At 33.9% G+C, this 27,881-nt stretch overlaps 1 pseudogene across 1 annotated transcript; it reads left to right on the top strand.

Annotated features, from left to right (window-relative positions):
* Nucleotides 1–164: 164 nt before the first annotated feature.
* LOC148945792 (uncharacterized) lies at nucleotides 165–27,436 on the top strand (annotated as a pseudogene). The gene is made up of 4 exons (XR_016142609.1): nucleotides 165–281; nucleotides 9,277–9,384; nucleotides 18,002–18,172; nucleotides 21,708–27,436. The product of XR_016142609.1 is annotated as an uncharacterized LOC148945792 (transcript).
* Nucleotides 27,437–27,881: the final 445 nt, after the last annotated feature.

A 27,881-nucleotide genomic window follows, 5' to 3' on the forward strand; every position in this document is an offset into this window, starting at 1 on the left:
TTGTTCTTAAATTTTTTTAACTTAAACAAAAACTAAATATTCTTAATTATAGAAGAATTTTAATCTATCAAAATAAAATGTAATTTTTTGTTACCAATTTTTTTTTAATGAAAATGTTATTGTACCTTCTGTGGAAATTTGTGCCAGAGCTGCATGTAAGGGACAAAAGAGCTCTATGCAGCTCTGGAGCTGCATCTTTGCCAGCCTCTGGCCGAGGCTAATCACTACTGTCATAATAATAACTCAACCCTCTCAATATGGTGTCTCATATTGTCCACAATGTAATGGGCCTTTTCTTATGTGATCACTGTCTACCAGGCACTGAAAACCAACTCAATACATTACTGCCAATGAAAAAATATGACTATTAGGCTAGAATTAGGCTTTTGATGGTAAACATGGTAAACATTAAACGGAAATGCAGTTTTTTGGCTTTTTTTGTAGAAAATGTCTTACCAAAATAAAAATTGTAGCCTACTATTATTTCAGTAGACTAGAAGCCTATAATTAGGGCTATAAAGAAGGAAACATGTTGAGGAAACCAATCAAGCTTCATAATAAGCTGAAAAATTGAAGTTAACAATATTTTAAATGTGATTCCCCTATGCTTTAGCCTCCCCCCTTGTGTGCAAATATATGTCCTACATTATAGGCCTAAATTTGTACATTAGGACACCCTATATTTCCCATGTGTTTTTGTTTCTTGATTTGGTCACCATTGATCATTTTACAGGTGCCAGGTTGAAACAAGAGGGAAAAACTATGGCTATAATAAAAATTGTAGCCTACTATTAAATTCTGTAGCCTAGAAGCCTATAATTAGGGCTATAAAGAAGGAAACATGTTGAGGAAACCAATCAAGCTTCATAATAAGCTGAAAAATTGAAGTTAACAATATTTTAAATGTGATTCCCCTATGCTTTTGCCTCCCCCCTTGTGTGCAAATATATCTCCTACATTATAGGCCTAAATTTGTACATTAGGACACCATGTATTTCCCATGTGTTTTTTGTTTCTTGATTTGGTCAGCATTGATTCATTTTACAGGTGCCAGGTTGAAACAAGAGGGATTCACACAAGGTATATACTTTAGGCTTATTTGTGAATTAATAGCAATGATCAAAAGCTGATGTGTTTAATCAAGTGTTTTCATCAGGTTTTGTAAATCCAGATCATGTTTAAGCATACAGTCCATCCAATTTTACCAAATTTGTTTCAGAAGACAAAGTGCCCTTTGATGACTCTGATATTTCTTCAGAGCAGGTTTTCAAAATTCTATAGGCTATACCATTTCTGTTAATAAAGCTCCAGATATAGATGATGCATCTAATTCTTTTCTTCAGAATACAGCCACGTATTAAGATGAACCTCTTGTGTTTTTGTTTAAATGTTGTCTATTGAGTGGTAAATGCCCCTTAGCGTGGAAAAAAGTTGTTGTAAAGCCACTCCATAAAGGAAGATCTAAGTCCCAATTGGCAAATTATTGTCTTATTTCAAACACCTCAATTTTTTCAAGAGTTCTTGAAAAGATTATTGTATATTCAATACAGGAATACTTCAAGCAAAATAAATTATGGCATCTGTCACAAAATTATTTCAGGAAAAAAACAGGTCATGCAGTACACAGTTACTAGAAGTTATAAAAGATTTCCAAGATATGCCTGATTTTGGTTTGAAGTTTGATTGATTGTACATTGACTTCAGTAAAGTGTTTGACAAAGTTTCAATTAGTTTGTTGCTTGAAAAATGTGAAAAGTATGAGCTAGGCAGTAGAACCTTAGCATGGATTACAGATTAATTATCAGGATGTTCCCAGCAAGTTATAGTTGGTAGTGCACTTTCAAAGTGAGAGCCCAATTTTGAGTGGTGTGCCACTAGGCAGTTGTTTGGGCCCAGTGTTATTTTGTTTGTTTGTCAGTGATTTGCCTGAAGTATATTGTCATTCCACTGTCAAACTGTTTGCAGACAATCTAAAACTGTATAAAAGTGTCACCTCCCTGGTAGACACTACCCTTATTCAAGATGATCTGTATGCCCTAAATGATTGGTATAAATTGAACTCCTTTTTTGTAAACCATCAAAAATGTTTTGTACTTCATTACTTTTCAAAAAGCTTCATTATTTTCTTTGTGATATACCTGTTTCATGCATAGATTCCGTAAGGGATTTAGGTATTCACAAGCATGCATCAACAATATTGCAAAATGCTAATCATAGTCTGCTTTGAATTTAGAGAAGTTTCAGGAAATTTAACCTTCATATTTTTATGATGCTGTAGGCTACAAGACAATAGTACACCTGGTGGTAGAATATTGTTCCTCTGTATGGTATCCTACATGGAAATATGACTCACAGCAAATTGAAAAGGTTGCGCTGTGTGATGGAACTAAAGTCTAAGGTACTAAATGCAAAGGAAGAGGGGACATCCTCAAAACCAATTAAAATTTGAAAACAATCATTTTGTTTAAAGCAGTAAAAATGTCCAATAATTATACCTCCGGGGATGTCAAGAACCCAACAGCCCAGGGAAAGGGTTGTAAATGATCCATTTTGCCCATTCTTGACACAGAGCATTTTTCAGATGCAATGATGTAGTGTTGTCTATAGTAAAGAGCCATAAGACTTAATTGTGTTACTTCTTTCTTTTTAAAGAAACACTTGATATGGAAGGGGTGGCTGCATAAACTTTTGAGGGGGCTCAGTTGACTGGAAATTGGAACGCCTAGTATCTTTTTAAGAATCAAAAGAAACCAATCACAATTTTGTTCAAAATAGTCCTAAGGTCAAACAACTATGCTTCCAAGAATCTCCATCCCTCCTCCAGTTCCTGGGGCAAGGGCTGTAACTTGTGCAAGTTGTGTATTGTTAACATATAAGGATTTTTATTGGAAAAGAGGGCATTAATGTGAAATTTGAAAGAAATACTGAAACAAAACAGAATCAAAATCCACTAAATGTTTAGTGGAAAAAATATCAGCAATATCTAAGGAAAAACTGGGGGTATTAAGTTGAAGCTTTCCAGGTATGTTAAAAAAAAGATTGGAGGGCAGCCCATCCCGTTTCCCTTCTAAGGTGCCCTCTCGGCTCAAGGATGGTAAATTATGAAATTTGCCCATTATTTATATGCAGCCTTTATTATTAAGAAGAAGTATAAATGTTTGATTTTTGGTTTATCCAAAAAAGCTAAGGGCAGAGGCCAAGACCTCTAACCGCTGTGGGAGGGAGAGTGGGAGTGGTATTGCATCCCTGGAGGTATAGTTACTAGAACTTTTGACCCAGGCCCTGACCTACTTTACTAGATGACATAAAATTCACCAGATGAAGCCAAAAATATTTTTTGAATTTACTTGACTGATCTATTGAATAGAGCAGAAATAAAAAGGACTGGGTAAATAAATGTATTATTTCAGTGCTAAATATAGGAAACGACTCTTTGAATTTAGATTTTGAAAATCTCATTTCTGCAACATCTTGTCTCAGTAAGATAGTAGAACATTTTATTTGGCTGTTATGGAGAGTAGTTGGGTTAGATAAAGTGAACATTTAGGAGTTGATCCAGAGCCTTTCATCCCCTCCACTTTTTCCCTCAACGAATGAAACAGACAATTTTGGATATTGGAAACTGAAATTTGACAAATGACCTAGGAGACGATTATTACCAATTCAATTTTTTAAAATGGTATTATGGAAGTACAAAAAAATGTTTTTCAATGATTATGCCACTAAAATATTTATATCAAAGTTTACAGGGGGAGGGGGATTGCTAAAAACCCCTCCATTGATACACTTTGGAACCAAACTGTGACAACCTGATGTAATCTTTGTTGCATAAAAGAAATATCTCCAAAAGTAAATGCTTAGCTAAACAAAACTTTATATTATCTAAACTATGTGTCCTTTATTCTCAATTCTGCTGATGTTGCTTATTTGCTATTAAATTTATTTGGTGAAAATATGATGGATAAGAGGATATTAAGGATAATATTACAAATTAAGGGATAATACATGATTTAAGTAAATATATACTTTTTAATGGCAAATAGCTAGGTAGACAGGGAATACATCACTTGATGTGTTTTTTATGCTCTATTTGTTTCTGGAGTGAAGTCCATTTTGATCCCTTAATGGGGTTCATTTGATCCTTAAACTCATACCATCAGAAATAGCAAATCATTGATAGCCTTGTCTTAAATATTCTATATTTTTCCAGTATTTTACCAAATTAAAACTTCCTTGCACATCTCTGAAAAATGTCTATGTCACTTTACAAATTATACACAAAGGAGAAAAATATTACTTACTCATCAGTACTAATTGGCAACAATTTGTGTAGTAAACTGAAGAAAAAATTTGCATATCAAACTTGATGTTTATCCAATTTGAATGACACATTGTGGATGATATACAGACATTGGATATTTGGCCAACAGATGGCACAAGCGAGCTACTGTTTTGTTCAAAGTAAAACTGTTTTACAGTACTGTTCATGGTAGAACTGAATGCATTGCTTGATGCTCCTTTTATGGTATTTTAAAATATAATAGTTGCTTCTGGAGAAAATTCCACTTACAGCCCTAAATCAGATTCAAAACAGTCCAAAGTTACCAAAAGTTTAGAAATGAGTTTCTACTAACAGGTGGACCTTCTAGCTAGTGACCAAAATTTCTGTAACTAGGATTACAGAAAATTTGTCTGGCCGTGCCCAGCAAGCTGTAGTTGGTAGTGCACTTTCAAGTGAGAGTCCAATTTTGAGTGGTGTGCCACAGGGTAGTTGTTTTGGCCCAGTGTTATTTTGTTTGTTTGTCAACAATTTGCCTGATGGATTTTTTCACTCCAATGTCAAACTGTTTGCAGATGATATAAAACTGTATAAAAGTTTTACCTCCCCGGTAGATGTCACCCTTATTCAAGTTATTCAAGAGGATCTGAATTCCCTAAATGATTGGTGTAAATTGAACTCCATGTTTGTAAACCATCAAAAATGTTTTGTACTCCATTACTTTTCGAAAAGCTCGACTTATCATTATTTTCTTGGTGATACATTTGTTTCATCTTCAGATTCAGTAAAGGATTTAAGTATCCACTTTGGTAACCAGTTGAAGTTTCATAAGAATGTGTCAATAATTTCACAAAATGCTAATTACAGTCTGCTTTGGATTAAGAGAAGTTTCAGAAAGTTTAACCTTCACATTTTTATGACACTATACAAGACAATAGTACGCCCGGTGGTAGAATATTGTTCCTCTGTATGGTATGGTATCCTACATGGAAATATGACTCGCAGCAATTGAAAAGGTTCAACATCAGGCGTCAAAGTTTGTGCCATTTTTGAGTCATTTACTGTATCAGTGTTGACTGCAATGCTTGGGACTTGCTTCCCTGGAGTTTTGACAGGACAGGATTGACCTGATCAATACATTCTGTATTATGAAGGGTGTCAATAATGTGGACTGGGCTGATTTCTTCAAACTTAGTCATTACTCAGCCACTCAACAAAACTCTTATAGACTGTATCAGCTGCAAGTGCACAAGAAAATAGATCAATGTAGCTTTCTTAACCAAGCAACAAAACTTTGGAATAGTTTACCTGATACTGTAGTTTCTGTGCAAACATTTAAGAGTGCTCTTGTTGAAACTGAGTTCTATGGTAAACTGTTTTGGTAATATAGTTAGTTGTGTAGTTTTTTGTAATTGAAAAATATTTTAGTTTTTTATTTTTGTTTCATGTTTTGCAGTATGGCTGTTTGAGCTGTCATTTTTTGTGTTTGTATTGCAACAAGCCTATGGCTTTCTCCTGTATTGAATAAAATAAGTAAATTAAGGAGGGAATTAAGTTTATTGAAAGCTTTTAAACTATGTTACTTTGGAGCAAAGAAAGAGGCAGTTTAACTATATTTACTATTGTTATGGTTAAGGATATTACAATTTGTTTTGGATAATGATGCTGTTTTCTAAAATTGTGCAGAAATGAATACAGTACCTTCTTAATTGATATTATTTATTTTTGAAGGGGAAGAAAAATAGAACAGTAACAAGAAAACTACCAAATCAATAATCTACTCAATTAAATGAAAGAAATGTAAAACAATTGTGTATGTCTACCTTAATTTGCAACTTGGGATAATCTATGGATTTGTCCCTACAAAGCTCCACAGTTGATGACTGATAAGATTCCGTTTCTATGGCTATCACAAGCCCAGGTGGGCCAAATCCACACTTTAAAGTAAAAAAGCACATGGGATAAATTGTAAATATGAGTCTGAAAAAAAAAGGTTTGTAAAAAATACAAAACTTTCAAAACAGACAAAATTAAAAGGTATTAAACTAAATCAAAAACACAAGGACAATTTAGTTTTGTCACTAGAGAATACTGAATAATTCTGTATTTCCTTTATTAATATTCATTGATCTTTTGGACAATTTGTCTTTTTAATGATGAGAGAATCAAGGATTTTTTGCCTCATTTGGATATTAGAAATATGTATATTAATTTCTAGAATCTTTGCTCAATAGGGACTGCAGCAAGACTGTCCATTTGCAGAGATTGATCAATAATACACTCAGTTGTTTTGTAAGATTTGCTGGTTGTTCCATCTGAAAGGTATAGGGTGAACCAGGATAATTCCAGACACTTTGACCTTTTTTTTTATTCAAAAAATTCCTCCTGCCAGCAGACTTAAAATCTCGCCGTCAAATCGGATTCGTATGAAAGTTCAGACAGTTAGCTTTCATACAAGAGCTAGAAACTTCCGAAATTCGAACTATAAAGGGGGTTGGTGACCTCATTTGAAATTTTCCTATGGTGTCCGGAATTAGCCACCAAAAAAAGGGTAATTCCGGACGATATCAATATCTTTGTACCTGAAGGAGTAAAAAATCTTAGCTTTGGTTGGTGGTATAAGCACCCAAGAATCTATGTTTCTTCCAAATTTATAAAACATTAATTGAAAACGAAAGTAGTCTTATCTAGAAAATAAATATCGTAAACATCACGACGTGAAAAAAAAATGATAAACCATCCAGTGGCGGATTCAGAGGGGAGCAAGGGGTGCCCCCCTCTAGTAGTCTAAAGTAGCGTAATTTACCTAATTAACGCAAGTTTACATTAATTAAACTTGCTCCTAACGTAAGTTTATCGGATCAACCTATTTTGCGCCCCCCCCCCCTAAAAAATCCTGGATCCGCCCCTGAAACTATCACACCTATTCCACCAGTTATTAGAAGAAAAAAATTCCTTACTTTTACAAATTTCATCAACCCCCCGCCCCCTTGTTTATAAAAGCCTAAATAGTCCAATTAGTTGAGTCAACTGTATTTAAATAATAGATTAAGTAATAATTTTTATATAAATTAAGTCATACCCGTGAGATGGGACACTTGCAAACCACTTGGCTGGCTCGCCAAGTTTTTTCTGCTTTCACAATTATGAATGATATAATTTCGAACCATTTCTAATTGATAGACGCAAACACACTGATCCATAAGTGAAGATATAAGTAGGAGGAGCTTTTTATTCGCACCGAGAACGAAGACCAGAAATGATCTGCGATAAACTTACTGGATAATTATATAAACTGTGGTTTCCTTGTGCAACCTTGCTCACTGCATACAGTCAGTTTTCTTGTAGGGCCAGGCTGGTGAAGATTTGTCAAAAATACAAATTAAATCATAAAAATGTGCATAAATAAGCAATCTGAAAATTTAATATTTATGTTCTAGCCTGTCTCCTTCTGAAGAGGCCCAATTCTTGACCTTTACCATATAATATTAGGCTAAACAATATAAATAGCACATCTAAATCCTCTTTTTTTCTGTTTTTTTCCTTGTTTTTAACTGAGTATTGAAACATCATAGACTTGTTTAAGAAATCATTCAAAAGTAAATTTTTAATCTAATTAGTTTTAGACTTGTGAATCATAGACCTAGTCTCATAGTCCTCGCTTTGCATCATAGTCTTAAAACTACTAGACAAGGTAACAAGTTACCATTTTGGGGCCCCATTAAGGGATCAAAATGGACTTTGCTCCAGAAACAAATAGAGCATTAAAAAGACATCAAGTGATGTATTCACTGTCTACCTAGCTATTTGCCATAAAAAAATTATACATTTTCTTAAATCATATATTATCCCTTAATTTGTAATATTATTCTTAATATCCTCTTATGCATCATATTTTCATCAAATAAATTTAATAGGAAATAAGCAACATCATCAGAATTGAGCTATGGAAAATTGCACGAAGGACACATAGTTTAGACAATATAAGGTTTTGTTTAGCTAAGCATTTACTTTTGGAGACATTTCTTTTATACAACAAAGATTACATCAGGTTGTCACAGTTTGGTTCCAAAGTATATCAATGGAGGGGTTTTTGGCACTCCCCCCCCCTGTGAACTTCGATATAAACATTTTAGTGGCATATTCATAACAGCCAAGTAAAATGTTCTACTATCTTACTGAGACAAGATGTTACAGAAATGAGATTTTCAAAATCTAAATTCAAAGAGTCGTTTCCTATATTTAGCACTGAAAAATACAATTCTTTCCCCAGTCCGTTTGATTTCTGCTCTCGTCAATAGGCCTAGATCAGTCCAGTAAAGTCAATAGTATATTTTTGGCTTTGTCTGGTGAATTCTATATCATCTAGCAAAGTAGGTCAGGGCCTGGGCCAAAAGGTCTAGTAACTATACCACCCCCTCCCCCCTCCCACAGCAGTTAGAGGGCCTGGCCTCTGCCCTTAGCCTTTTTGGATAAACCAAAAATCAAATATTTATACTTCTTCTTAATGATAAAAGCTGCATATAAACAATGAACAAATTTCATAATTTACTATCCTTGAGCAGAGAGGCCACCTTATAAGGGAAACGGAATGGGCTGCCCTCAAATATCTCATCAACATACCTGGAAAGCTTCAACTTATATCCCTCCGTTTTTCCTTAGATATTGCTGATATTTTTTTTCCACTAAGCATTTAGTGGATTTTGATTCTGTTTTGTTTCAGTATTTCTTTCAAATTTCACATTATTTCCCTCTTTTCCAATAAAAATCTTTATATGTTGACAATACACAACTTGTACCAGTTAGTCTTGAATTTTTGAATTTCTGTGATTTTTATGTTTTTATCTTCCAACTAATTTCAATGTTTTGTGCTCCTTCATTTTCTTTTGAAGATTTGGTACCATTTAATTATTTACCATGTAATTATGGTAAATACCATACCATATAATTATGGAATGTAGTATCCATTAATAATTAATTAATTATTCAAATTCTAGAGATTTCTAACCGCCTAGAGTAGTCAAGAGAGACTTACTGTTTTTTTTAACTCTATTGATGAAGTATGGAAACACCCACACTTTTGGCCATGACTGCTGTTAAGCAAGGTAATTGGTAGGCCTATTATTTGTGTTTGAGACAAGTTGTTTCTTATTTCTGCTAATTTTTTTTATCAAGAATTAGGAAGCTTGCTTCAATTTCCAACTTATTTCTGCAACTCTAAATTGAAAAATAAATTATACAAACTATTAAACATAACTATTGTAAAAATAACTTTTTGCAAAGAAATTTTCCAAACTGAAATCTTGCTAATCAAGTCCTTCATGCAATTTGATAAACAATTACCCTCAAATTAAGTATTTAACTATATTTTTTTTAAATTAGAGTTTAACAGTTTTTTCCTACTTTAACATGATTTTAAGTTACCATTCCAAAAATTTTAGGTACCATTCCATTTAACCTGAATAATAGTCACGATTTTGGAATCAGCATGCATAGAAAAGGGTTTTTCACTGGACAGTTTTGTAGGAAATGCACTATAAAATTTTGGATAATGTTTGCTGAGGCTTGGTCTTTACTTGGTTGCAGTGGAAGGTTCTAACCATGAAATGCAAAAAAGGACAGTTGATCTAAAGCGTTTATCAGATAAACTGTGCAAGGAGTCCATTAAAGAACTCCAGCTCCTTAAAATAAAGAGTCCAGTTTCAAATTAAACGTAACGAATTTCCTCTTAGTAAAAACTTTTGATTTGTCACAAAGCAAACAATCAACAACAAGATAAAAATATATTACTTATTGTTAAAGGGGTGCAAGAGAACTGAAAATCTGTATCACAGGGTTCTTAACAATGATAATCTGAATTGTGTAGTTCATTTCTTTTTTATGTCAATTCTTTGGTAGGCTTTTCTTAAAATTTAAGTAAAAAAACTTTCCGAAAAATAATTTTTTCAAATAAAAGTAAAGGCCATATTAAAATTAAGCTCAGGAGATACAAATACCTATAATAATTCAAACTCAAAACGACCAGAAATTACTATTAAAGAATAAATGAAACCCAAAACGAACAGAAATTAAACAAACAGTCATAGAAAAAAAACATACAACAAGTAATAATATAAATTAATAAATAGATCTTAAAGCGAGTAATGCTTAGATTGAATATGAAAATCAAGCTTAAGACAAAAAAAATGTATTTCTATTGAAGTACAAATGAAACTTAAAACGAACAAAAATTAAATAAACAATCAATGCAAACAAACATACAATAGATATTAATGTAAATTAATAAATAAATCTTAAAACGAGTGAAACATAAATTGAATATGCAAATCAAGTTTGAAACGAACAACATTCACTACAAACAAGAGTTTGGGTATGACCTCCTTCTCTCACTGTAAAAGTCTAAAACGTACTGTGTCATTGGTGCTTTACTGAAAACTATATGGGTCTTTAACAGTCTTGGAAAGTATAGATAACATCAAACTGAATATCTGATGTATAATGATACTAATTGTTGGAAGATCCATCAGTTCAAGAATTTATCTCACTGTAATTGTATTTTTGTTTTCAATGCTGTAGGAACTGGAAAAGCAAATATTTGTAATATAATTCGTTTTCAGTAAAGCGCCAATTACGCAGTAGGTTTTAGGCGTCTGCAGTGAGGCGATGCCCAAACTCCTGTTTGTAGTTATTTTTATTCGATTCAATCTTGATTTGCATATTCAATTTAAGTTTCACTTGTTTTAAGATTTATTTATTCATTTACATTAATATATATTGTATGTTTGTTCGCATTGATTCTTTATTTAATTTCTGTTCGTTTTAAGTTTCATTTATACTTTAATAGCAAACTATTTTTTTTCGTTTCAAGCTTGATTTTCGTATTCAATCTAAGCATTACTCGCTTTAAGATCTATTTATTCATTTATATTATTACTTGTTGTATGTTTTTTGCTATGATTGTTTATTTAATTTCTGTTCGTTTTTGGTTTCATTTATTCTTTTTAGTAATTTCTGGTCGTTTTGAGTTTGAATTTTAATAGGTATTTTGTATCTCCTGAGCTTAAGTTTAAAATGGCCTTTACTTTTCTTTGAAAAACTTATTTTTCGGAAAGTTTTTTAATTAATTTTTGTTCGTTTTTGATTTGTAAAAAGTCTCAAGTTTTTATGGCATGTGGGGGGGGTCGCTTACTTTCCGATTATTCTTGACTTTAAAAAACTGATCTAGAACTTTCTATTGAAATCAAATGAGACTTTTTCAAAGTCTATACGACTGCTACTTTGATAAAAACCTTATATATGAACAATAGACAGCTTGCATAACTTGTGGACAGCGATTGACAACAATGAATAGATTGAAAAAATAGCAAGTTTAATTAACGCATTCTTGCGTTAATTAAGTAAATTATATTACTTTAGAGTACGTTAGGGGGGCTCCCCCCTCACCCCTCCCCTGGATCCGCCACTGCCTTACAACTCTCTGTTTGAAAAAAACACTCTCTGATGCAAAATAGGTTTGTGTTAATACCAAAACATTCTAACTGTCATTGGGCCTTCAGGTAACAGAATTAGTTCAAAGGAAGGGTGGGGAAAAGGGCGTGGGGGGTTTATTCGCCCTTCGATCAATTTTGACTATTAAGAGCTGGACTAGAACTTCCAATTTCCAATCAAATGAGCCCTCTCTGAAGTTTATAGGAGAATCCCTTCCTGCCCCGGGACCTGGGGGTTTTGTCAGCGGTAGAGATTTGTTACCTAGACTTACCACTATTTTTAATCATACGGTATTTTGTACCCTTGCATATAAAGCAGCTCTGAGCGTAAAATAATAAAAAATATTGAAGCTATATAAGAGTTATTCATTTATTTGCGCTTGAAACGGTTGTATTTATGTTTGTAAAATAGGTAATTTAAGTGTGTGTTCGTTCGGGGTTTTGTTAATTCTTTAACACTAATTTCTGGTCTTTTTCAGTTTTAACTATAATAAGAATTAATTTCTGCTGGTCCTGAGTTCAATATGGCTCTTTACTCTTCTTGGAATTTTTTTTTTATGTAAGGTTTTTTTTAATTAATAATAATAAAACATTGAAGCCTTATGGCCTTTGCTATAGACAGCTTAATTATATGCCTCTGAAAAATCAAACCTGATTTTTTCACGCAACAATGAATGAATCGAAATAATAGCTTCTAAAAAACAGTAGCTACGTTATTCCATTTGTTGATGCAGAAAGAACAGGATCATTTTGATTGGACCATTTTTCAGATTTTTGTGCCACAATAATTTAGCATTTGTCGCAAAGTATGTATTTTAACCTTATTTTAAGTATGGCTGTAACTTTAAGTATTTAATAATAGATTTACTATGTGTTCTTCCCATACAAAACTTTACCTTATTAAAGTCTTTGGAGTGGGTGCTTTTATAGATTGTGGAATGGTGAGCCCCCGGGCCCATGATTTGGGTGAGCCTCAACTCATAATATGCAATTTTGATTAAATGTTCCGTGTCATGTGCATATATTATTCTATATATGTTATTTTGAGTTATACTTTTGTCGCATTGCGTTCATTTTTAAGCCTTGAGATAAAAACTGAAACCTCAGTGTAAACAGGTGGTGGGGGGCTCGTCTCCCCCCTCACATGCATAATTGAGCAGCCACAGAGAAAGTAATAAAACTGAAAATAATGTCTTTTGAATATGTCTTTTTTCAAAAGACACGAAAATAATCGTCTAAAGGAACCTGAAGTGCTATCTCTGACATTTCCGTTGATTCTTTATTCCCGTTACTTTCATATGTAAAATTTAGAATATTATCGAATGGGTTTAGTCGTCCCCTCCCTGAATAATTCGCATTTGGAAAACTCACCCCCTGGGAAATTCCTTCCCCTTCCAAGAACATTTTCTTTTCCTGCTGATAATTCCCCGCGTTAAATTCCACCCAGCAGAAATTTCCCAGCCATGGAATATGCTCCCCCAAAATATTCCCCTCAGATAATTTTGGATATTCATAAAAAAAATAAAAATTTATTTTTCTAGGGGCACTTTATGTGGAATAGGTGGTCGCATAAACTTTGGAATGGGGTACATTGAATTACGCTAAATTCGACAAATTGTTATAACTCATAGTCCCAAAATTTTGAATAACGACCGAGCTGAATTTTTAACACGATTTTGGATTTTTTTCTCTAGTCAAGAAATACCCAATGCTAAAAAGTAAAGGTTTTGATAAAAATATTTTTTTTTATTCCCTTCATTGTTGGCTACCGGAAGAGGGATAAATCAAGACGGACTACAAACGCCTAGTGTATTTATAGCTCTCTTACAATTCAATGTTATAATATTAGACAAGCACATGATATAATTTTCTAGCTAAAGTTTAAATCCATGAATCTTCAAACTACAATTTGTAAATATGGTATGCGTGGTTTTCTTGATAGAAAATCGGCTGAAAATCTTGAAGCAAGATCAATCTCCCTTTCATAGGAAGCGCGCTAGCGCTGCCTAAGTAAAGAACGATGTGGGCACAATGTGTTTTTGGTTTCTCCATACCCGGGCACTTCGTATTGAAGGAGTTGACGTAGAAACTTCGAAATTGCCTCATTCGATTGAAAATTAGAATGGCTGGTGCACTTTTTAATAGTCAAAAGTGATTGGAGGGCAACTAGCCCCCCCCCACGCCCATCATTCCCCCAATTACATCCAATCAAAATTTTGAGATAGCTATTTTGTTCAGCATAGTTGATTTCCAGATAGAAAATACGTCTTTGTGGAGGACACTCCCCCACAACCCTCAGGGCAAGGGTTTTAAGTTATGCCCTGGAGGCATATAAGGTTTTTATAGAAGGTGTTGTCGAAGAAACTTCAAAACAGGCTCATTCGATTGGAAATTCAAGGGGCTAGTACCCTTTTAATAGTCGAAAGTGATTGGAGGGCAACTAACCCCCCCGCCCCCCCCCATCAATCCCCCAAACACATCCAATGAAAATTTTTAGATAGACATTTTGTTCAGCGTAGTTGATTTCCATACAGAAAATTTTTTTGAGGAGGACACTCCCCCCCAACCCTCAGGGCAAGGGTTTTGAGTTATGCCCTGGGGGCATATAAGGTTTTTATAGAAGGCGTTGTCGTACAAACTTCAAAACAGGCTCATTCGAATGGAAATTCAAAGGGCTAGTGCCCTTTTTAATAATCGAAAGTTATTGGAGGGCAACTCGCCCCCCCCCTTCCCATACCCATCATTCCCCCAAACACATCCAATGAAAATTTTGAGATAGCCATTTTGTTCAGCGTAATTGTTTTCTAGATATAAAATATATTTTTGAGGAGGACACTCCCTCACAACCCTTAGGGCAAGGGTTTAAGTTATGGCCTGGGGGCATATAAGGTTTTTATAGAAGGCGTTGTCGTAGAAACTTCAAAACAGGCTCATTCGATAGGAAATTCAAAGGGCTAGTACCCTTTTTAATAGTCGAAAGTGATTGGACGGCAACTAGCCCCCCCCCCCCACGCCTATCATTCCCCCAAACACATCCAATCAAACTTTTGAGATAGCCATTTTATTCAACGTCGTTTTAAGTTCTGTAAATTAGGTTTTTGAGGATGTCAATCCCCTCATAGCCCTCAGGACAAGGATTGTAAGTTATGCCCTGGGGGCATATAAGGTTTTTATAGAACGCGTTGTCGTAGAAACTTAAAAAAGGGCTCATTTGATCAGAAATTGAAATGGCTTGTGCCCTTTTTAATAGTCGAAAGTAATCGGAAGGCAACTAACACCCCTTCCACGCCCACCATTTCCCCAAACACATACAATCAAAATTTTGAGATGGTCATTTTGCTCCACGCTGTTAAAGTTCAAGAAATTATACCTTATTGCAGGACACTCCCCCCACAGTCTTCAGAGCAAGGGTTATAACTTATGCCCTGGGGGCATATAAGCTTTTATTGAAATTTTTGCTGTATAAACTTAAAAAAGGGCTCATTCGGTTGTAAATTCAAAGATCTAGTTCCCTTTGTAAGGGTCGAAAGTTATTTCAGAGCAACAAGCCCCCTCTCTCGCACAACTTTTCCTCAAACACATCCAATCAAAATATTTAAATAGCCATTTTGTTCAGTGTTGTGGATTTCCTGATAGAAATTATGTTTTAGGAGGACACTCCTCCACAGCCCCCAGGGCAAGGGTTGTAAGTTATGCCCTGGGGGCTTATGAGGCTTTTACTGAACGTGTCGTCGTAGAAATTTCAAAAATAACTCCGATCAAAATTTCTTGATAGCCATTTTGTTCCATGAAGTTTAAAGTTCAGGAAATTATACCTTTGAGCAGGACACTCTCCCCATAGTCTTCAGGGCAAGTGTTATAAGTTATGCCCTGGGGGTATATAATGTTTTTATTGAAATGGGCAACTAACCCCCCTCTCACGCCCACCCTTTCCCCAAACACATCCAATCAAAATTTTGAGATATCCATTTTGTTCAACGTAGTCGAAAGTTCTGGAAATTAGGTGTTTTAGGATAAAAACCCATCAGAGCTTTAAGGGCAAGGGTTGCAATTTGTGCCCTGGGGGCATATAAGGTTTATATAGAAATTTGATGTAGAAATTTCAAAAGGGGCTCATTTGATTGGAAATTGAAATTGTCCTGTTTAATAGTTGAAAGTGAGTGGAAAGTAATTAACCTTCTTCTCACGCCCTCCATTTCTCCAAAAACATTCAATCAAAGCTTAGAGATAGCCATTTTGTTCAACGTAGTTGAAAGTTCTGGAAATTATGTATTTAAGGATGACAAACCCCCCAGAGCAAAGGTTGTAAGTTATGCCCAGGGGGCATATAAGGTTTTTAATGATAAATTTGTCGTAAAAACTTCAAAGGGGGCTCATTCAATTGGAAATTGAGAGGGATAGTACCCTTTTTAATAGTTGAAAGTGATTGGACGATAACTAACCCCTCTCTCACGCCCACCATTCCCCCAAACACATCCAATCAAAATTTTCAGATAGCCATTTTGTTCAACGTAGTAGAAAGTTCTGGAAATTAGGTCTGTGAGGATGGCAAACCCCCACCCAGCCCTCAGGGCGAGGGTTGTAAGTTATCCCCTGAGGGCATATAAGGTTTTTATTGAAAGCGTTGTCGTAGAAACTTCAAAAGGGCTCATTTGATTGGAAATTGAAAGGGCTAGGGCCTTTTTTAATTGTTGAAAGTTATTGGGAAAGACTAACGCCCCTCTCACGCCCACCATTTTCCCAGATACATTCAATCAAAATTTTAAGATAGCCATTTTGTGTAACGTAGTTGAAAGTTCTGGAAATTAGGTCTTAGAGGATGACAACCACCCTCACAGCCCTTAGGGTAAGAGTTGTAATTTATGCCCTGGGGCTATATAAGGTGTTTACAGGAAGTGTTGTCGTAGAAACTCGAAAAAGGCTCATTCAATTGGAATTCGAAAGATCAAGTGCCCTTTTTAATAGTCAAAAGTGATTGGAAGGCTTGACATTTATATAGTAAAGATGGATGTTGATATAATTTATTATTTTTGTTGTTGTTGTTATTGGTTAAACCAGGGCACTTTGTATCAAAGGAGTTGTCGTAGGAACTTTGAAAAGGGCTCATTCGATTGAAAATAGAAAGGGCTGATGTCCTTTTTAATAGTCGAAAGTGATTGGAGGGAAACTAATCCCCCTCACACGCCCACCCTCCCATTTGACTTTATGTTTAAAAACTAAATGTTACCATAAGATTAAATCAAAACGAACTGCGTTAATGCTAATTCCCAATAAGACATCTCAGCAGTATCCCAAGAACGACTGAGGGTATTATGTTTAAACTTTTGGGGCTTCTTCTGCTCTTAAGATTCAACCAAATCAAAATAGCGTACGTGTATCCAAGCTATCAAAGAAAGTAAACAGATTTTTTGGCGAATGGTATCAAGTTTTCCATTTCAGGTCAACTAGAGGAGGCATGAAACTAAATTAAACACTACTATTTGTGTCCAGATTTTTAAGAGGGTGCATGTTGTTAAAAATTTCTGAAAATATTTCTCCAGCATACAAATAGCAGGACAAACTATAAATTCTTAAAAAAACGAAAAGATTTAAAGTATTATTTTCTTTTTCTCTGAAAAGACTATGTCTATATAAAATGAACAAAAATTAATTTTAAAAAAAACTTTTTCCACAAAATAAGTTTTTCAGAGAAAAGTAAAGAACTCCATTAAACAAAAAAAGAGCAAAATAAAATCAACTAATCTACCAAACGTGAAACTACCACAAATCAGCATCGATAAATAAATGAAACCCAAAACGAGCAGAAATTGCAATAAAATAACCGAGTCAAATTCAAAACGAGCAGAAATTAACATAAGTTGGGCTCAAAACCCCTCTGCCTTCCCAAGGCGAGAACGTAATTTGCACTTTACTGAAAAAAATACAAATGAATGTGCATTGTCAGTTTAATATACATTTACTGATATTTAGTAATCAACATCTTAATATTATTTGATTTATTAAAGTTATAAAAGTAAAAACATTTATATTTTTTCAGTGCAAAATAACACTTTTACAATATGAATCAATGGAAAAGAAAATATTTACAGAGGGTGCCTACACAGAGAATCATTGATTCTACTGAGAGAATATTTTACCTGTACTCATCATCGAACTACCATATAAAAACTATGTACCAGCTGACTTATTTTATTTTCTGTGTTTTTGTTAGATTTTTAGTTCTTTTTTTTTGTAGAAGATGAAGATGTATCCTCAAATGATGACAAGGATATATTTGGAAGTACACATCCTATGCTATTTATGAAACAAGAAGCCAAACATTTTTCTATTTCGACTGGCATCTCTGGAGATTGTCATCGTAATGCTGACCCTGTTAAACTGGAGTTGATCACTGACGAGGATGAAGGTATGCTTCAGATATGTGGATCTTCTTCGTATTTTCGAGTGTCCAAATTGAGAAGGTTTATCTTAAACTTTTTTTTGAAGTTGTGGTGAGGCGGGAAAGATATGTGTCTATTGCATCTGATTGGACTGGTTGCATTTAAAAAACAAAGTGTTTAGTAAATAATAAGCCAAGTTGGTTTTGATTATTAGGACATAAAACGTTGTATTCCAATTAAACCTTTGAATAAACGACAAACTAAGTTTTATTTGGAACGTGTTTCTCCCTATGTGGACTCATTAGAGCTCTTTTACAATTTACAAAATATGGATTTAGCTTGAATTTATCTAAACGGATTAAAGATAATATGCCTTCACAATATGGATATGTAAAACTCTGTAGTTTACTCATTCTCTTCTAGAAACCCCCTAGTTTTTCTTGAATTTAATGCAACACTGTCTCCAAAGAAGGGGTTAATTTACACGGGGATCAATCGTCAAGGGGGATTTCAAAAATCTTGTTCTATATTTTTACAAGGTCTCATTCTAGAAAGGGACTCATTCACCTCTTTGAATTTGCTGAAATACTTTCACCGATTATTCAACGATCCTAAATAAATTCCAAAAATGTCTACAAGCTGATGACAATCAACATTATGCTAGTAAAAATGGCATCTTTTTAGGATAATTATTATCAACCTATAAATTGTGGCTTCCAAATCATATGAAAGGGAGCAATCAATAACGGCATTAAGTTATATAGGGATTTACACACGTTGGCATTAATTTCTCAGTCTCCTAGAATATTGGTCCATTGCATTACATTCAAAGAGAACATGTTGAACCTTCACTGATGTCTGATTCAAATTTCTGGATAGGGGGGGAGTGGATTCTCCATTTAAAAAGCTTCATGTAAAATAGTTCCAGTCTTTAGCTTATAATATAGCATTAAGGATATTAGCTTACAAAAAATATTAAAATTCTTAGATTTTAAAGGAGAATGCACAAAACTAAATTGTGCAGTTTTTGTTTGAGCTCCGACGACCTCTCTAAAATTTGCAGTCCTCACATTTCTTTTGGGAGGGATATTTGCTGCTTTGTTTGCAAGATTATTCGCCATTTCATTATATTTTATTTTCAATAACTAAAAATATGATGAATTTCAATGAAAATCTGTTTGAAAACAGATAGCCGATCTTTTGGAGTATACCTTTCAGGTCTTGATTTGGCTAAGAAGATGTATTGATAAAAGAGAATCTGGCAGAAACAGGATGCTTTCTGAAGAGGTCCCCAGACCAATTAAGGCATCTATTGCGAGTTGCAAAAAGTTCAGTGGACATTACTGATGAATTAACCGGAAGGAGGTAAAAATATTTAGGTTTAGGTCTGGGTCTGGGATACAGGCAGCTGCACCAGCTTTTGAATATGACAGAACTCTCTGTATAAACATGCATATAATTGTGAAAATAGATATTCACACAATGTTCAAAGATTGTCTTAACTTCCTGGACTGAATAGCATGATTTATTCTATAGCAGCATGCTCGTATGCCACTCAACGGGAGCCATCTCCCATTATGGAGAACGAGCCATCTCCGATTATGGAGAATGTACAAAGAGGTAAGTATCCATCAGCTGAGAAGACCACTCCGAAAACTCCTTAAGATGAAGATTCCGGGAAGATGATACAGAAACATAGGCTGTGGTTTAGCATAGGATTTCTGGTATACAAATTATTGACTAGCATATCCTTGTACTCTGGTGAATGCCATCTTCTCAGAAGCAGAACTCTCTCCTGCAGTGGGGGGATTCCTGACAGGTTCCTTATTTTAGTAATTTGGGCAAACATATGAAGTCCCATAGCATTTCAAAATGTAGTGTTTTGTAATTATTGTAAAAAATATTGTAACAATATTACTATATAACTATATATATTTTTAACTATTGGCAAAAGACTTAATGACATATTCCACTTTTGCTCTTTCATAAACCTTCTAAAAATCAATATTTTTATAGTTGATGAACCAATTTAAAATTAGCAAGGGGTTGTAGTAGAGCCAGTTTCACAAAAATATTTTTCCTTTGTTATTTTATGTGATTGTGCCATCTAATTTTGCAATCAAAAACAATTCCCAACAACTTCATTGAACATTTCTAACTTGAAGAGAGCTATTCAAAACAATACTTTATATATTTTTGTCTAGTAAATAGGATTGCATTGGTTTTAGAAGTGGAAATAGACAAATCTAATGCTTCTGAGAAACAAGAGATTATGTGAACATCTTGTTAAAGATCTCGGACCAATTCAATGACATTTCTGCCTGACTTTTATATTATTAGGTCATCAACATAAAGCCCAAACGATGCTTGCTGTTACTGATACTCAGAAAAATATAGATTAAACAGAAGTGGACTAAGGATGGTTCCTGGGGAGAGCAATATCTAATAGGTTTTTCAAGTAAAAATCAAGTCATGTAAAGACAAATCAAGTAAAAACGGGACTTTCATAAATATAACCTTTAGATATTTGAAAATGGGGCACGCTCGATAAAATCTCAAAACTGCATAATCTTTTTTAATGATTCTTCTGAAACAAGAATCAAACAGAAACCACCTGCAAACTTTGGTTTCATTGCACAGAGATAAACTTTGGACAGACATAAAAATTGTTTTTATTCAGGATTTCCATAATTGTTGCAAATTGCACAATACTTACTTAAATTTGATATGCTATAGGTGTTGTTATAGTTAATGCAGTTCTTTGAGACTTGATTCAAGTTTATTTTTGTTCCAATTAGTATTTGAAGAAACTACGTTAATTGATAAAGGTAGGGAGTTAATATAGTTCATGGACATTACGGTACAACAATGTTTTTATTTTTTGAATCAATCCACCAATAAGTAAACTGATGTATGACCATAATTCTGAATTATCACGTAAAAAAGAGAATAAAGAATTTGAAGTGTTACAGAAAAATGCCTCAAAGTGGCTATAATGAATTAAAAAAACCTTTAGCTCATTTCACTGACTCAAAAATCTGACATGCAAACAATGGGTACACACAACAATGGGTAAAAAACCCTAAGTTATTTGGCTTCACTCTGACATACGAATATCATTATTGCTTCACAAAAATGCATAAAAAAAGAAAGACAATGAAACAGTAAGGAAAAAAAGCACAATTTAAAAAACGGAAGTAAACGGAGAGTAAAAGCACATTTCCACTTTGGAAAGGAAGTGCTGATGACCTAGTTGTTAATAGAGATTATATATGATTAAAGTACTTACCTGACCATGGGCATACCCAGAATTTTTGTTACGAATTTTTTTTTTAATATAAAAAACTAAAAGTGCGTCAAAAATTTGTTTATATGAATTTTTGTTATTTTTTTGCGAGTCAGCCAAAAAATAAATAAAGAAGTAAGAATCATTAAAATTCATTTCATAATAATCATGTAAAGCTAAAAATGTTAAAATCATGACTTGTGTAGTAAATAAATAAGAGTACAAGTCTGTGATTCCGAGCGAATTTTATATTGTTATAGTTCTCCTTGTTGCAGGGTTGTCTGATAATGATATGAGCAAACAAGGACATGGATTACCTAGCATGCCAGGTCTTGCTCGAATATGTCTAAAAAAAGAAATAAATTTGAACTGTCGAAGTGAGATACCAAGTCACATTCATGCATTTGCAGAAAAAGATGTGGCAAAACAGGAAGTTTCTCATTCTAGAAAAATGTCTTTTGAATGTGATATGTGTAAGAACCGTTTTACAACAAGTGCCAGTTTATCTCGTCATCAGAGAACTCATACGGGAAAAAAACCTTTTAAATGTGGTATCTGTAAGAAAGGTTTTACGCAAAGCAGCAGTTTATCTTATCATAAAAAAACTCATGCTGGAGAAAAGCCTTTCGAATGTGATACATGTAAAAAATGTTTTACACAAAGGGGCAGTTTATCTTATCATAAAAAAACTCATACTGGAGAGAAACCTTTTGAATGCGATATATGTGAGAAGACATTCAGGCAAAAAGCCAGCTTATTTATTCATCAAAGAACTCATACCGGAGAAAAACCTTTTGAATGTAATGTATGTGAGAAGACATTAAGCCAAAAAGCCAACCTATTTGATCATCAAAGAACTCATACTGGAGAAAAACCTTTCAAATGTGATATATGTGAGAAACGTTTTACTTCAATTTCCATTTTATCTATTCATCAGAATACTCATACTGGTGAAAAGCCTTTCGAATGTGATATATGTAAGAAATGTTTTACACAAAGGAGCAGTTTGTCTTATCATAAAAAAAACTCATACTGGAGAAAAACCTTTTGAGTGTAATATATGTGAGAAAACTTTCTGCCGAAAAGCCAACTTATTTATTCATCTAAAATCTCATACTGGGGAGAAACCTTTCGAATGTGATATATGTGAGAAACGTTTTAGTCATAGTTCTAATTTGTCTATTCATCAGAAAACTCATACTGGAGAAAAAGCTTTAGAATGTAATATATGTAAGAAACGTTTTGCTTTAAGTGCCAGATTATCCGTTCATCAAAAGACTCACATGAGATGAAACCTTTTCGAACGTGATATATGTAAAAAATGTTTAAGTTCATCCAGTTTATCCAATCATCAAAGATCTCATACCGGAAAAAGACCTTTTGTTTGATATATTGTCAGAAAAGTTTTATTACTAGTGCTGGCATATCTTGTCGATAGGTTTTATTACTAGTGCCATCTCTTCTTGTTATGCAAGAACTCATACTAGAGATAAACCTTTCAAATTGAATATATGTAAGAAATTTACTTTACGCACTGGGTTATCTTAAATATCTAAGAAGCCACACTGAGGGAAATCCCTTTGTGTATGTCATTTGTAAGGGCGTAATATATTTATCAAAATTTTCATGTATTATTTATCAAAAAATTCATGTTAGAGAAAAGTGCTTATATGAAAATTTTGTCAGCAATCCATAAGAAAACTGTTTTTAAAATGTATGCAAAACCTAAGCATATTTATAAACACATAAATAAAAGATATGCAATCTTTTTAAAGTATTAGTTAAAAAAATATGGATTGCTTGACAGATCACATTATTAAGCATAGGAAAAATCACACAAGAAGTAAACCCTTCTTTAAAATCGTACATGAGGATTCGGAACATGAATATGATTATCTAGTAGTATTATCATTTTGTATTTTCATTACAAAAAAAGGTGACGTCACTTTTTTCATGCGAAAAAGTGTCTTTTTTCGTTAATCAACATAGGGGACTGTAATTCTTTTAAGTGAGGTGTTCAGCGTGATGATTCTACTGGAGCAATTTTCTTTTCGAATAGACAAGATTTTTGTGGGGCTTCAGGCTGTTTTCTGAAATTCCAATAAATCTAGTTTCTCAGCGAGCTGGAAGTTTTTTTTTTTAAACACGTTAAACTCTAGGCTCCTATGAGCTAGGGTTCGTTTTTTATAAGATTGCCTCCAAGGATAAACCATGATTCCAGCTAAGATATAAGATCAAAAGATTTTTCATAACGAACGTTTTACCATTAAAGTATTATCTAGAAAATGAGATATTCGGAGTTAAATTTCACTGTGTGCTCAAGACTAGAAACTATGTTCTATGAACTTACTTCGTCTCCACTTTTGTTCTTTTTTTATCTGAAATGTTGTTTTTCTGTTAATTTTTATTGCAATTCTGTCTTTGTTAAGCTTATTGTATGTATTTTTATTGTTGCCTTTGTGTTTTGTTTTATCTAACAGGTTGCTTTCTACTGGCAGCTGATTAAAAGCATAAACTTTAATCCAACAAACATATAATATAAACAAACATTGTATTTTTATTAACACGGGTGAATTTACTGAGAAATTTAAGGGGTATCTTTTTTCTGATCGACTGAAACATGTTTTGATAAAAATTATAGTAGTCAATATTCTGTAGTTTGCACATATCAGCAAATATTTTAAATAAAGGTTGTCCAAGTTCAATATGAAATTTGATCATTTCGGTATGAAAAAGCGTTATTGACATTCTTTTCCTGGGGTTTTCACAACGAAGTTCCTTAAATTCTAATTTGTTCTGCTCAATTTTTTGCAGAGTTCGCTTAGTGTCTTGCTCCTGACTGTAGTGAGAGCACAATACAATTTGTGTTATAAGTAGTTTCTAAATTTGCAAACCTGCAAATTTGCACTTTTTTTTTTTATTCATACAAATTAAGAGAGTCTAGGAATTTTTTTGCTAGAAAATTTTCATATTCTTTATTTTGAGTCATTTAAAAATTTTTTTTTCTTAAGTTGAAAATTACGGCACACAGAAGAAATGAACAGAGTGGACAAAAAAATCGCTAGAAATTACAGCTGAAAAATGTCCCAAGGACTAGAAAGAAAAATTATGGATTTTAATGGATAATGGGAAACGAACAAAGTTCATTTATTTGCCTCCAAAATGGATTTGACCAAACTGAACGCTCTCAATTGTTTTATAAGTGTTTATATGCTCTAGCGCATCGCCAATAAGAAAAAAGAGCCGGTTGAATAAAACAGAAAAAATAACGCTTACTATTAATGGTAGCTTGAAAACTAAAACCCCCCTAGCTTCAATTTGAAAGACCGCACCACCTTTCCATGAAAAAAAAAAACTTTGAATAGGGATAAATGCTTTTATCAGACGGTGATAATAACATTCATGAAATATACTGGATATTTTGTGAATATTATTATCACGGTCTGATTAAAGAATTTATTCCTATTCTAACTTTTATTTAACCTAAATTGCTGGATTACTACTACTAACAACTCACCGTAACACCAAGCCGCCTGAGGCCAACACAGCTACGCACGCTCCTCCTCCGCCGCAATCTATTCAAAGCCTCCCTTTTTACACCCACCCACGAAGTTCCCATTTCCTTTTATTCTTTCTTTATGACGTCCTCCCACCCGAGACGGGGACGACCTGCTTTCCGTTTAGCCCTAGATGGTCGGCCGAATAGAACAATCTGTCATCCTTCATCCGCACAACGTGCCCTTGCCACCTCAACCTTTCTTTCATTATAGCCCTAGAGAGCTGTATTGAACCACATTTTCGTATATCCTATTGTTTGAAATACGGTCAGTCAGCCGGGTACCCAGAACAATCCTTAAGCAATTTCTCTGTAAAACATCTAGCAAATCTTCATCCGCTTTTCGGAGCGTCCATGCTTCAGCCATATTTGACCACTGTCATCACTGTAGCTTCTAATATTCTAATCTTGGTTTGTAGACTTATCTTCCTATTGTTCCAGACTTTTTTTAACTGTGAAAAAACACCCTGACCCTTGGCTAATTGCTGGATTCCTATTCTAATTTGATATTTCTTTCTTTCCAGTGGTATCGCTATTCTAAGAAGTACATCAGTTGATTATGGTAATGACTAGGGGCAGTGTGACCCTTGAGTTTTTATTGTCTTTTAAATATCGATCATGAAAACAGTTGTGAGACGGATTAACTGGGGCTGGGTAACTGAAGTTAGCCTGAACAATGGTTTTTATGCTATTTTTAGTAACAGTCAAACAACTCAAAACACAAATGTAGTTCTTATTAACCTTTTTTCAGTTTCATACATGCTTTTTGCTTTGCCACTTACTTCTAGCTTTGATAGCGTTGTCTCGTTAACAATTATCAAGACCATGTTCCCATTTTGTTTCATCTTGTTTTCAACAGGAACATTTCAGTAAAGCGCCAACGAAGCAGTAGGTTTTGAACTTTTACTTTGAGAGAAGGAGGCAAAACCCAGAACTCTTGTTTGTAGGGATTTTTGTTCATTTCAAGTTTCATTTGTATATTCAGTTTAAGTTTCAATCGTTTTAAGATTTATTTATTCATTTATATTAGAACCTATATGTGTATAAAAGAAAAAACCTTTTCCATGTTTCATTAGAACTTTTGTCTCTAAATATTGAAAATGGAACTTTCTGTCCATGTGCCCCATAATATGAAATGTTTTTAAGCCAATCCTGGACAAAGTTTCTAAACATTAGAAAGATAGTATAGACGTTCTTACCCAAAAACAATTTTATATATAAGAGCCTGGCTTTAGGTAGCTCTTGTGTCTCTAGATAGATTTAAAGTATAATGATTTATGTTTATGAAAGACATTTTAAGATTCTTTTATAAAACTTTAGTCACTGCGCATGAGGCTTGATTAAAGCTGTCCAACCTTTTCTCCCTAAATGTAAAAAGAAAAATACCATGAGCTGAACAGCTCTACCCCACGAAAAGCTATTCAACGCAGAAAGACCTCATTTCTTCAAAAATTGCGATGGAGAACACAAACTGATCATGCTTCGATCTGTATATTCTAACCGTCCAGAATGTCTTGAAAGAACACAGAATCGAATTCGGTGCATTTTTTATTTCACAGAATTTGATCTGGGTGGTTTTCTGGTTATTTTTCTCAATTCAAAAGACAAACAAGAGGAAACAATATGAGGAACATGGAATGTATAATTGCTAAAGAGACAACGATGCCCCTTGTCATTACTGAAATCAGTTGATATACTTCTTTGAATAGTGACAAGGCTGGAAAGAAAAACTATAATTAAGAATAGGAATCTAGCAATTGGAGCTAAATAAAGTTTTATCCCTATTCGAACTTTTATTTATCGTCATGAAAAGGCAGTGTGGTCTCCAAAATTGGAGCTAGGGTAGTTTTAGTTTACAAACCACACAAGGTAATGCGCGTTTTTTTTCTCTCTTTTTGTTGTTTAGTTTGTTTTTAACCTGGGCGATCGTTTCAAATTTGTGTTAAGAGAATATTGGAAGAGCTCCCAAATAACGCTAAAATATTGTCGAAAAACATATATTAGAACTTCCCATTGCCTCAAAACCGAACAGAATATACTTTTGTAAACAGGTTCCATTGGCAATACTGCCTTGAGATTCCGCATTCGCCCCTAAACATAAGCAGTCGATTCAAAATCAACAATTAATATTAATTTTTGCATATTGTAGTGCCAACAATGATACACTACTGCCTAGTTGTGCTCCAGCTATTAGATGGGGGATATTATTGATTCTTTTCGCTGGGGAAGAGGGACCTAAGGTTAAAAAGAAGGGGTTTTATTCCTGAAAGATCCAACAAATCAATACGAAAGGGGGATTCATCCCATATTGTCCCTTCATTTGGAAGAGTATATTTGAAATAACCCTGGTGTATAATTGCTGATGGGTGACATCTACATTATAGAAATATGACATCTGGGACACCACAATGCTTAAGAATATGTCATAAGCTTTTACTCCATACCATGTCCAAAGCACGTCAAAAGCAAAATAAAAGTTAGTAGAGATCTGTTTTGAACTCTCTGATACGCTCGATTAGTTGTCTTACAGTAATTGACTGGTCAATAGTCAAGTGGCCTGGTGGAAAGTTAGGTTGATATTTACCAAATACAGAGGTTATTAAAGTTTGAATTCTCTGAAGAAGAACATTCGTCATATTCCTTATTTGGTGGTTTGTGAGGGTTTTGGTAGGTATTTATCTTATTGCTGATTTGTGTACATGTCGATTTGACTATTTGCCTTATTTGATGTCGCACAAAAGGTCAATAACATATTTGGGCTCCATTTATAAGTTCCGAAGTAGCACTATCTGGTGCATTTGTTTTGCCTTGTTTCAGGAATTTGATTGTAGCTTTAGCCTCTTATTGTAGTGAATGAGAAGGAAGGTCTCCATAAATGATCGGGAAGAAATTT

The sequence above is a fragment of the Artemia sp. Qi Xiang Cuo genome, chromosome 12 (assembly GCF_049724085.1).
Source record: "Artemia sp. Qi Xiang Cuo chromosome 12, ASM4972408v1, whole genome shotgun sequence".
Classification (NCBI taxonomy): Eukaryota; Metazoa; Arthropoda; class Branchiopoda; order Anostraca; family Artemiidae; genus Artemia; species Artemia sp. Qi Xiang Cuo.